At 33.3% G+C, this 13188-nt stretch overlaps 1 long non-coding RNA gene across 1 annotated transcript in view; it reads right to left on the bottom strand.

Annotated features, from left to right (window-relative positions):
• The window catches only part of LOC144365583 (uncharacterized), a 411011-nt gene that overhangs the window by 194214 nt on the left and 203609 nt on the right, over nucleotides 1-13188 (bottom strand). The gene's annotated exons all lie outside the window — the stretch shown is intronic.

Genomic DNA, 13188 nt, shown 5'->3' with positions numbered 1-13188 from the left:
AAAGATATGACGATAAAATATTCATTTAAAGTAACATAGCACATTATGTGTTTATTCACAATTATTTTACTACAAAATACAATGTCATATTTTCTTCTGTCATGTGTTCTTTAAGGATTTAGGTCATAGAAATTTGGTTCTAATGTGGGACACATAATTAGAGGAGCATATTCCTTACATGCTAAATTTGAGAATAGTAATTTATTTTAAAATAATGATAGCAATAGTACTGGCATGTGATCATATGTTACTATGTAATGAGTATCAGGTTAGGAATCTTCTTGTGTATGATTTCAACTAACATCACAAGAGGAAAGTCCTATTCATTTCTTTATTTTTTGAGCAGAAATCACAGTTCTGAGATGAAGGAACTTCCCCACAGTCAAAGAGTTTGGAGGCAGAAGAACTGAGATTTTAACTCAGAATTATCTGTTTCTGTGTCTCTGGTGTTATTACTATACTATGTAGCTATTAGTTTATTGATATTCATTTCTTATTTTTCAATTTTTTTATTGGTGAAGTCAGGTTTCTATATTTATTTTTCTTCACAAAAATGGGAAACTAAAAGTTATTATTGATTACACAGTAAATAAATGCTCAGCACCACCTGTTGGACATCTGAAGAATAATAGGATTCTCCAGCTGACCTCTTGAAGTTATGAAATTCAACCAAGTATGGTTTGTTAGAATATCTACAACATGATTCATTCAAGATTTAAAAGTGATTACAAAACTGAAGTATTTCTGTATAAACTACTTGTAATACATTTCAAGCTTTCAAAGCACCATGAAAGATGATTTTATGCACCAACTTAATTGTGCCATGGCTGCCCAGATATTTGGTCAAATATTATTCTCAGTGTGTCTGTGAAAGATTCTGATCAGACTAATATTTAAATCAGTAGACAAAATAATGAAAATTGCACTCACTAACATGAATGGGCCTCATCTAATCAGTGAAAGTTGAAATAGAACAAAAATATTGAACCTCCCTTGAATAAAAGGACACTTCCCTGACTGACTGAAAATGGAATATAGTTTTTTTCCCTCTTTCTTGACTTAAGCCTCAAAATGAAAGATTGGGCTCTTTTTCAGACTTAAGTCTGCCAACTTTCAAACTAAAATTTACTCCATCAGTTCTCCTGGTTCTCAGGCCTTTGAACTCAGACCAGAAGCACTCATCTGCTCTCCTGGGCCTCTAGCTTGCCAAATGCAGACCTTGGGACTTAGCCTACACAAGCACATGAGTCTATTCCTTATAATACATCCCTCATGTATCTATCATCGATCCTTATCTCGTTTCATATGCATGTTTATGTGCACAAACACACATATATACACTTCCAATTAGTTCTGTTTCTCTGGAGAAACTTGACTGATAGAAGGCTCTTCTTTCCTTTTATTTATAGCTTCACATTTCTTTAAACAAGAAACATATTTTAATGAAGATTAGAAAGTAAGGTTCTCAACTTCCTACTTTAAAAAGCAAGGCATGATTAATCTTCCTTCATGACTAAGCTCTACCATCAAAGCAGGTGCCTCCTTCAGAATTGTGACAAAGCAATGAAGGCCTGGGAACAGGAGCTACAGGCTTTCATCACTGACTTTGGTATCCAAATCACAGGTCTTTTCAAGGATGGCCTCAGTTTTAAAGTTAAATCAGTGTGATGGTATCTAAGAAAATTTCATTTCTAATTGTCTATGAACTATCAATCATGTGTTTAAAGTCCACCTCTGTACTTGAATGCTTTCTTCCTATCTTTCTTGTCACTTCCCAATATCCTCAACCTCATTCCTGTCAAGACCTTAAACTTTTCGCATTGGCAGGGCTCCTCTATGAAATAATAACATCATTGCCTTATAACGTTCATGGAATCCCAAGTCTCAACTCAGACCTACTAATCAAAATCTGGACCATAATAGGTTTGTGTATTAGTCTGTTTATTATTATTATAACAAAATATCTGAATTTACATACTTTATTAGAGAGAGAGAGAGAGAGAGAGAGAGAGAGAGAGAGAGAGAGAGAGATTTAAATTTAGCTTATGCTTTTGGAAGATGAAAGTCCAAGAGTAGGAAGCTCCTTTGGCTCAGCCTCTGGCAAGAACCTAACAGCAGATGATATTTTGGTAGGAACATAATGCAAGAGACAGAGATCACATCACCAGACAGGAAGCCAGAGAGGCTAGGTTCCCACAACATTTTCCAATTGCATGCCTAAAGATGACGAAAGGATCTCTAACCAGGATCCACCTTTTTAAAGATTTGACTATCTCTCACATTGCCACAATGAGGACTAAGCTTCCAACAGCTGAACCCAGGGGATAATCTCCAATCATATCCATGCCATAGAAGTCTTTAAGTGATTGATTTGAGAAAAATTGCTCTAGTCCTACTCAAAGCTACTATGCTTCAGTGAAATAAGTAATGAGATGTAGTGGCACTAAGACTTCTATTTTCACATTTTTATGGAGCTCTTTTAGACCATCCACTCTGAAGATAACTTACTGATGCCACATTCCCGCTTTGCCACTGCTAGTTCTGTGTCTTGGTGTCTGATACTTAACCTTTTTTTGAGAATGAGTTTCCTCCTCTGTTAAGTAGAAATAATCTTCAGATGTAGTTTTTAGAATTGGTTTTCTTTTAACTGGATAACATATATAAAGATGGGAAGAGTCTCTAATTCAAATGCTAGTATTGCCTATTACTGCACATCTCCCCTAGCTACACATCCTTGATTTCAAACTTCAGTAAGTATCTTCTTGTAAGACAATATGTGTAATTAATATTTCAATATTTTTCAATTTCTCTGACTTTTTCTTTTCTGCTTTAGTTTTCTTTTCCCTTTTGTCCTTATCTTCTTCCCTTCTTCCTCCCTTTTTTCTCTTTCTTTTTCATTTCACTTCACAAAGTTGAATGACTCTTTGTCCCTCCCACCCACTGTCCACACCTTCCATGGTATAATCTGAGGGATAGTTTAGAAGAGTCATGTAAATGTTTGGCTCTGATTTTTAATTCAGTTATAAACCAAAACTAGAAGTGAGAGCACTGTATCATCTCAAAATTTGAAAATATAGACAGTGGGATAAATTTATTATTCTGTTTAGAATGGATCCTCTCCATGGGCAAGCCTTGTGGAGAGAGCATAGTAAAGCTAATAATAGTTTCAATAGACAATGATAGTCTTTGAAGTTGGACATCAGTCAGACAAAGTCTCTTTGTACAAACTCTCCTAGCCATGTGGTCAATAACAAGTTTCTTAACTGCTCTGAACATTATTTTACTTATTTGCAAATTCTTTCAGGTTTCCTACAAGTGTTGTAAGAAACAATGCATGTGAAGTGCTTAGCATAACTCCAGAAACTTATTAAGTATTAGAATTTTAGCTCTGATATCACCATTTTTATTAACAGTGCTAATCAAGGAGATAAACAGAGACAAATTACTCTCAGTGGTGAAGACCAAATAAGCAAAACTAAAAGTAATTAAAATTGTCTCTTTTTCTTGGAACTCTGTTCCTTTCTAAATCTTTCCCATAAAACTTTCTTCCTCTTGCACACACTAGTGTTTTACCTCAACCTCTCTCTTGCTCTGTAAATTTCTCCTCTCGTTGAAATTCTTGCTTCTTTACTTTAGTCTGTTTTTCCTTCTTTCCACTCCATCCAGGGCATTTTGTCTTTTTGGAAATATTAATTAAATATTTTTTTCTGGAAAAAACAATTCCATGCAGATATAGGTCATTAGTATATTTTTAATGTTCATCTTTGTATGTGTTAGCTCTGCAAACTGGCATGTTTGATATTTTAGTGATCTTCAAACTAAGTATCTCTTCTCCAGCCAAATGTGTCATTCATCATACCCTTGGCTAAGATGTTTTCATTGGCTCCTGAGTGAGATGAGAATGATTTCTCTTGCTTAATGCTTTTGTAAGCTTTTTGTTTTATCTTTTCTGTGCAATACCAAATTGTAGCTTAAAAATCTGTTTTTGAGAATATTTGGTAGCATATGCAAAAAGTAATTTTATCTTCATGCATTTTCTAGCCCTTTATTTTTCTTACACTTATATTTTATTGTAATACTCCCAGTTGTGTCCAAGAAAATATTGTATTAGGTTTATGTAAATCTTCTTCAATTTTTTCACTCCCTAGGATGAACTCAGAATATAGAGTTTAAATAAAAAATGGAAGGAGGCATCCAATAATGTATAATTATTTCCTTTTAGAATTATGATGAAGATGAAAGTGTCATTTCATGTTATGTAAAAATAAAGTATATAAGTTGAATTTGAGTTGAAATGTATTCCTTTCCCTTAAAGCTTTTTGAGAAAAAGAAGATTGTCATATTGTCATTTGTTAATTTGTTGCTAATAATTATGTAGAAAGTCCAAAATTAAATGGCTCCTTGGGAAGGAAAATGGGAGCTAAGTCATATTGGCAGAATACGGGTACAACAAAACAAAGGAAGAATTAGCCTTGGGGGTTGCAAAGTCTGTATAGAGTTTCTTCTTTAAGTATTACCATGTATTTTTTAAATAGAAGAATTTCCATAGGAAGAATTAACTTTCTTACTATGTCAATTATCCTTTCTGACTGACCTCTCCTGATGTTTCTCAGATATAGCTGAGAAATAGTTAACTGAGTCAGTGCTTCATTCACAGGAAGTCATAATTTAATGTTCCAAAATATATTTTATCTAATAATTTATCTTAAATATTATAAACAATAACATTTAAAATAAAATTAGATATTTCTCTATAAAAATTGTCCAGAATGCCTAGAAACCATGATTAGTCTTGTAACTATTGTTTCCGCTGTTGCTACTTCCTTAGGATGCATTACTTTTCAGGTAACCTTTTATAACCAAGGAGGAATTCTCTGCCAAAGGTCTGGTTATGTTTCTTTCTCTTTCTAAAGCAAAATGTCATTGTAAGTGTAGAGGCCCCAACTTAGCAACACTTCCCATAAATAAAGGAAATGGTTTCTCATCCCAAGTGCTTCAGAGCTACTGTTTAAGGCAGTGGAAAATCTGCAGAGGAAATCTTTTGAAGTTAATCAGCAGCAGCTTTGGGTGGAGACCTATAATAAGTTCTTACTTTTCTGCATCAGTTTCTTACTTAAGTAACTTGAAACCAATGCCAACTGGAATGTTATAAAATGCTGTCCATGGAAACACAACTAGGTCTTGTATGTTTCAAGAATTAGATTTGAAATATTTATATTCCCATGCCTCATGTTTCCATGCACAAATTACAAATCGCATAAACAAAATGGCAACAACAATGTTTACATTAGATGTTTAAATTAAAACTAAAGCATATCTTGGTATCACTTTTGGTTACGATGTTATTCTTGTGTAAAATATTTGACTCCTTTCCCAAGTATAGCCAAGTCTTCCAAAGAAATTAAAAACAAGGAAATTAATTCATTCCATTATTAATAATGTGATTGAATGAATACAGCTCATGACAAATTATAAATCTGATATAAACATGAATTTAAAATGATGACACTTTTCTTAAATTTTAAATTGCATAGCTCTTACTTGTTTTATATAATATTTTAATTTGATAAATATATTATACATAATGCCTCTATTTTTAAATATCCATTTAAGTTATATTGAAGAATTTCTGTAAATTTTCATCCATAAATAAGATTTGTATAACTATGGATCATTTGTTAGAAAAGAAGTGTGGATTTAATTCTGACAGTTACCAAGAGAACTGAACATAAATAAATTTTAATTATCCTGAACTGTATTAGAGTTCTCCAGAGAAAAAAAATTAATAGGATATATGTGTATCTATATCTATATAGATCAAGGATTTATTATAGGATTTAACTCATGCGATATGAAGACTAAGAAATCACATGACTTACTGTTTGTAAAACTTATGTACCAGAAAGCCTGTGTTACAATCCAGTCTAAGTACAAAGGTCTGAGAACTGGGGTTGATAATCCTTTAAGTTCTGGTCCATTATTCAAGGGCCAGAGAAGCTAAATATCCCAGCTCTAGTAAAAGAACAAATTTGGCCTTCCTTTTCCTTTTTGTTCTATTCAAGTCTTCAATGGATTGAGTAATGCCCAACTGTTTAGATTAGGATGATCTCCACTCAGTCTACAAATATGAATGCTAATCTCTTTCAGAAACATCTTCACAGACATACCCAGAGAAAAATTTCTTACAAGCCATCATGTTAACTCTTATCTCAGTCAACCATCAATGAACCATAAAGTTCAATGGAATCAGCTAAAACAGAAATGAATTATACCAAATTGGAAAACCGTAGTTTATAGTCTTTAAGTAAATTAAAATACCTTTTTGCTTTTCTGTGTAAAGAGCAAAATATGTTTATTCTTAATGTACTGTGATTTATAACATAACAGATCAAATCAAACCATTATAATGTAGTTTTCACTAAGACACAAGTCTTATTCGTTGACACCCAAACCTGGAAGATAATAGCTAATACTACACACTTTACATGTTGACTATAAAGATGTTTAAGGAGGTTCTTTTACTTGGAATATTTGAAGAATTTATTGAGCTCATGATTCCCAGATATGTGCAGTTTAAAACTCTTAGGGTTCTTCTGAAGATCACCAGTGATCAAATCATTGCAAATTACCAGTCAAATTTTCCTCCACACTGACACCTGACTTAGCAGTCGCACGTAATATGGCTGATCATTCCTTACTCCCTGGCTGATCCCCTTTACTTGGATTCTAGGCAGCACAATCCTCTGGTTCTCCTCATAACTCACTGGATGTGCCTTTGGTATGAGTTTTCCTCATCTCTCTAACCAAAGGTAATGAAGGGATTCAGGGATCTGTCTTTATCCTGTAACTTCTAGCTAAATTCATTCTCTATGCAACATTTTTAATCATAGAGCTTTCAATACCATCTACACTCTGACATTTCACATATGTATATATCTGATCTAGTTCATGCCTCTCAACTTAATTACTACATTTAGATAGCTGCCTGACATTCTCACTTGGATATTTATAGGCAAAACAACCTTAACTAGTCCAAAATTGAAAACCTGTTGTATCCTTCCAAATTTTTCTTCCCACCTTCTTCTGCATGTAAAATCTGGCATCCTGTCTTCTGATTGGTCAAGTCAAACACCCTGGGTTAATCTTTGACTTCTCATTTTCCCTCATACTTACCTCCAATGCATTAGCAAATCCTTTCTGCTTTCCCTTCATAAAACGTCTAGAATTCAAGTACTTTTCATGGGACTTTAAATTTCAAACTTCACATTTCAAAAATTTATTGATAGTCTCAATAAATTTCAAAGGAAATTTACCTAGCCAGGCATGATGGTGCACACCCATAATCCTAGCAACTTGGGAGGCTGAGGCTGAAGAATTGTAACCTTCAGGCCAGCTTTAGAAACTTAGCAAGATCCCATCTTAAAATAAAATAAAAATGCTGAGGATGTAAGCTCAGTAGTAGAGCATCCCCAGTAGAGCATCCAACAACAAAAAATAAGTCAGCTCAGGTTATATGCTACTTACTATCCACTACAATTTTCTTAACATTTTAGACTTTTTGAGTCGTACTAAATTTTATTTCTCAGGATTCACTGTCATGGGGCCATACTTTTCAAGTTACATCTCCATGCTCCAAAGGTACCTTGATATTTAGTAGTGTTCATTCACAAAGTGGATTTTGCTTTGATTAACACCAGGTTCTAGTACATAGGTCTTTTTTTATTTTTTTCTTTCTTTTTAAATAAAATAAGCCACTTCTGCTCTTTTGTATGAATATATTTTATAATATAGAGATAGAATTTGGGTTAGACATAAATAGGATTTTCAAATATTGAATTGCCAAGATACAAGAAAAAAAATTTCTACATTTATTATAAAGGTATATTAGTCTATTATGTTAAAAATGAAAAATTATTTTAATAGAAAATAAATAAAATGTCTATATATAAACACACTCTTAAACATTAGGTGGTCCAGAGACTCCATATATAATAATTTTTTTTGTCTTCCAATAACTATGTTGGCTAGAAAAGAGGATCTTTGTGATGTTGAAAGCTGACCCAGATTTAACCAAATTGCTATTGATCCTCATTGTCATCATCCTTATAGTTACATAGGAACTGTAGGAATTTATCTAGATATATGGCAACTCTCAGTTCAGTGATTAAAATTGCCATGTAAAGCCAAGGACTCTTACAGGTTAAAGGGCATCCCAGAATGTTCAAATTGGCTCAAGAATGCTTTAAAAGCTATCTCCACTCATATAACTGACTGAGGTGGTAAATTCCTAGAATAGTAAGGGGATCATGGTAGAAGGAATGAATGGAAGGAAACATCATGTTCATTCTGCATAATGGGAGGGAAAAAAATCCAACAGCAAAATGTGAAGATGTGTTTGAAAATGTTCAATGCAAATTGATATAAATAAATCGTCTAGCCTCTAGCTCTGACCACAAATAGATGCATATGGTGAGTATGCAAGACAGAGTTAATGTTTATCATGTAGCTAATTCTTTTGGTTTCTAATATCAAAAGGCTTCTATAGCCAGTGTACATGTATTGGATTCTAGATGGCAAGAGCGTGGACCTTAGTAGCTCTTTCCATTTGGTTGCAAGGCAGTGCTGGTCACAGAAGGTAGTAATGGAGACCTGGGCCATGGAACATGTAAATAATGTGTAATTAGTCTGGAAAATTAGTCTGGACTCAATGCTCAAGTGCTTACCTGATATGTTTGGGTCCAATCTCCAGCACTACAAAAATAATAAGTGATCATCCCTAACAATTACTTCAAATGTTACACATCCTTTATTTCCAGGGATTTCAAGCATAGAATGGTAGTAACAAACTCAACTGTTATTGCGGGAACTTAGCCTACAACAGCTAAAACAGGTCTGGAATATTGTAAGCAAGCAAAATAGTACCCAATAATCCAAGAACAAATACATTAATGCTTGAATGGATGCATGGTTTTAGTGAATAAATGAATTAGTAAACGAATGAAGAACACATTCATCTTCAGGTACTTAACAGCCCATAAAAGGAACAGAGAGGTGGTAAATTGATGCTATAAACAATACACTGAAAGTAAGCCATAAGTGGTATAGTATGGTGTCACAAAGAACGGGGCTTTACTCTTTCTGAGAAAATCATTGAAAGGGCAATGCCTTAATTACTGCTCAACCTGCTCACAAATGTCTGAGCCTATTTTGTATTCCCATCGAAAAGCATTATTTCATTTTGTTTCACTAACAGTTTATTTGGCCTTCCAATGAAATTTTGGTTTTGGTTTTGTTTATTGTTTATTGTTAATGTACTTAAAAAAATCAAATATCCCTGATTATAAATGCTGATCCAGGCCACAGAAACTCATCCTCGAATACATTAAAATGAATGATATTTATATTTATTCCTTTTCAAAAATTATGTTGCTTCTAAGGTATGTGCTTGTTTCTCCCTTAACATTTCCAAAAAAAAAAAAATTTTGAATTCTTCTGACTTCTGTCACTAACGTCTGAGTTTAAGAGTTAAGATAAAGATTAGCTCAGATACTAGATTCTGTGATCTGCTTCACTGTAATAAAGTAGTAAATATAAACAGACAATTATTTTGGCATTATGCTAGATGTAAAACAGTACAGAATAAAATAAGCCTACATGCAAATTGCTAAACTTTTTAATGTAAAACAAAGGCATAATAATTCCTTTGAAAAGCACAGACCCACTCTGAAATCAGGAAAAAGCAAAATAATCATTTCTAGCAAGCATAGTTTTGAAAAATTACTAATAACAAAACTGGGCTGGGGTGTAGCTCTGTGATAAAGAATTTGCCTGGCAAGTGCAAGGTCTTGAGTATGATCCCCAGCACTGCAAAAATAAATAAATAAAAAGTGAATGATAAAATGAAGCCTTATAGAAAAAGATAATTAAAGAAAATATATCTGATCTGGAATATATATATATATATATATATATATATATATATATATATATATATATATATTAATTTGAAACAAGCCAATTTAGTTCTAGAGGTCAACTTTTAAACAGATGTTACCCCAATTAAACTGAATGACTTTCCCATGCCCTTAATTATTACTTGATTTATATTCTTTAAATATAAACACTACCACCTGCTTTTCATATTTTTAGTTATGTATGTATCTATTCCCACAATAATAGCTGGGGTTTGTACCTTACAGATTTTTAGTTTTCCAGATATTTAGCACAACATGTCATTTAGCACAATATATTGTTAATACTTGTATATCTTGTTAGCAATGGTTTTTCAATAAAAGTTTACTGACCATATTGACTAGAAAATCTCATATTTCATTCATTCTTCCTTTGCTCAAGGTGACTAGTATTACTCAGCCAAGCCTTCTCTCCATTCCTGGCATAGGATGAGTGTGACTCCCTTGCCCAGTGACTACTGGTTAGAAGATTGATACTGAAAGAAGACTGCACTATAAGCAGAAAGAAGAGGCCTCCCCCACCCGTCATTTCTGGTAGTGCCTCTAGCAGTGGCTACAGAAGAGGCGATAGTTGACAAGTAACATATCTGTCAGGCCACAGGTCCAGGAGCAACAGCCTTAAGGGCAGGACAATGGGCTATGAGTAATGAAGTTATACATGCTGCTTCTCCAGCTTTATGGACTAGCATCATCATAAAGTTCATCATGAATTTTCACCTTCTTATTTTGACTTTTCAATCTTCTAACATCTTTGTCACCAATTCCTGGCATAAAATTACCTCTATTTTCCATGCTTTGATTGAATACTGATGTGATATACCTATCAGAAGACATATAATGATCTTTATGAGAGAATTTAGGTAAACTCCAATCTTCTTGGTTTGATTTAGGGAATATTGTCCTTTAAGATCACGCTTCAGATGAGAATTCCTCTAAGGATAACTGATCACCTTCTTTCATTGCTCTGTATTAGTTTAAAATTGTAAGCCCAAAATCAGAGCCTTTACCTTGCTATGTTACTGTACATATTAACCACAGCATTCAATGGAGTTAAGATGGGATTCAGCCACCTTTACACAAGATACACTCTCTCATTTATTCACTCACTCAACAGATATCTTTCACATACCCACTGTAATGCTCCCCATAGTCTTTGAGGTGAGTGATAGTAAAATACTTGCTTTCATGGAGTTCATCTTTTGTGAGGAAGAACATACTGAATAAGTAAACAAATTTATTAAAAAAATTTTAATTTCTAATGTGTAATTTGTATAATATAATTTTGGATCATTAGATAATGTTTTATAGTGATCAACAGAATGCAAAATTCTATCAAATATAACTTTCCCCCTCTACAATCCTGCTCTAGTCTATGTACTCTCCAGTCTACACAACTCTAGACTATGCAAAAAAAACCCCAGAAAAATCCAAATAGAAATTCCATAAAAGCAAAACAGAAATACATTCTATAAAATTTCTAACCAATGCTCCTCAAAACTGTCAAGATCATCAAAAACAAGAATATTCACAGTTTAGAGGTTCCTGTCACAGTCACTATTCCAATTTTATGAGGGTAGATTTGCCACTTTGACTGGATTTTGGTATTGGATGATACATATTTTCATAGATTCTGCATTTAGGGCCCAAAGTAAATCAATTCTTTTCACATATTTTAGTGTTGCAATCCGTTCAAATGCATTCAACAGTTAAGTCTCTGAAATCAGCACATATTTAAAGCAGTCAGCACAGCATCTACAATTATTCTTAATCTCTTTTAATCAATTAATCAATGAATCCATTGCACCAGAAAGTTCAATTCCTAAAGGTACACTGTTCATTGGCAAAACATTATGCTTATTATTAACAGGACAAAAAAATACATGAAATATCCTGGAGAAGTCTTTATGAACATTTTTCTGAGGGAGGAGGAGAGACAGGAACTGGACTTTAAAAATAATTTTCCACTATTTACCTGGGACAGGCAGTCAGAAAAAGTAAGTATAGGAGGTGATAATTGATCAGTAATAACAGTGATAAAGAGCCTGTCATGTAAAGAACTAGGTAAAAAGAATTCCAAGCAGAGTCAAAAGCAAGTCCAAAGACAGGGAAGCTTACATCATACTGATTCTCTTTCAAAGTACCTTTTATTTATTTGTATAGTTAAGGTTTTATGGAGTCTGCAATTCCCATAGGACTTTATTTTTAACATTGTTTTTGGCTATGTGTATGGAAGTCATACTTATGAAGTGGAAAGAGGGCAAATCACAGAATCACAGAGCTGTAGGGACCATGAGTGTCATGTAGTCCAATTTTCTCACTCTTTAAATGAGACAAGTGAGGACAAGAGTGGCTAAAGGAATGAGGTTACATAGTCTCTGGCTCACTGAGCCAGATTATTTCACCTTCTCATAACAAAGTTCAAAATGGATCCACATGATTCAGCTTTCGTATTCCCACTTTAAATTATTAATAATAAACTAGCCTAAACAATTTGGCAGTATGCTTTCAGAATCAGTTTCATTTCTCAAGTGAGTTTATTAACAATGCATAATCCCTATTGAAATTTGCTATTTAGAATAGGATCAAACAGTGCCATGTTTTTTCATTCACTGGAAGAAATAGAATAAATAAGGGAAACCTAAAGTTAGAGTCTGGCCAAGGGTGAAGGCAGAAATAAGCACATTATTAGAGCAGCAAAAAAGTTAAACTAGTGCATAAACAGAGTCAAAATATATTATAAGTAAATTAGACTTTCTCACATGGCATAGTTTTCTATTAAACATCAAAGAGTGTTATTGATTTTTTTCTTCTATGAAGTTGGAAAAGGGGAATTCTAATTGCTAGATCTGGCACCAAGAATGATCCTAAATTGTCTATTACAAACAAGCAGTATCAAAGAGGAAACACTTTGTAGAAAGTGCCTTATCACTGGAGAAGTCACTCATTTGGGGACATTTCCTACTATTGTCATGATTTTCTAGTCTACTTTTCAGCAAATTGAGAGTGGTTAAAATTTTATGTTGAGAATGATCTCTTTGGACATACATAATTGTCTTTTCAGGGATAATTGCAATACAGATTACATCCTCAATCATAGCCTTTCCCAAATAAACTTACTGGAAACTTTTTTTTAAAGATGTTTCTTTAGTGCATAGCTTTCTAATCTCTCAGTTTATTTAGGGGGATATGAAGAATATACTTAGGGTATTTTTTTTAA

The sequence above is a fragment of the Ictidomys tridecemlineatus genome, chromosome 7 (assembly GCF_052094955.1).
Source record: "Ictidomys tridecemlineatus isolate mIctTri1 chromosome 7, mIctTri1.hap1, whole genome shotgun sequence".
Lineage (NCBI taxonomy): Eukaryota > Metazoa > Chordata > Mammalia > Rodentia > Sciuridae > Ictidomys > Ictidomys tridecemlineatus.
The sequence above is the reverse complement of the archived record's forward strand: the minus strand, read 5'-3'. Positions and strand labels throughout refer to the sequence as shown.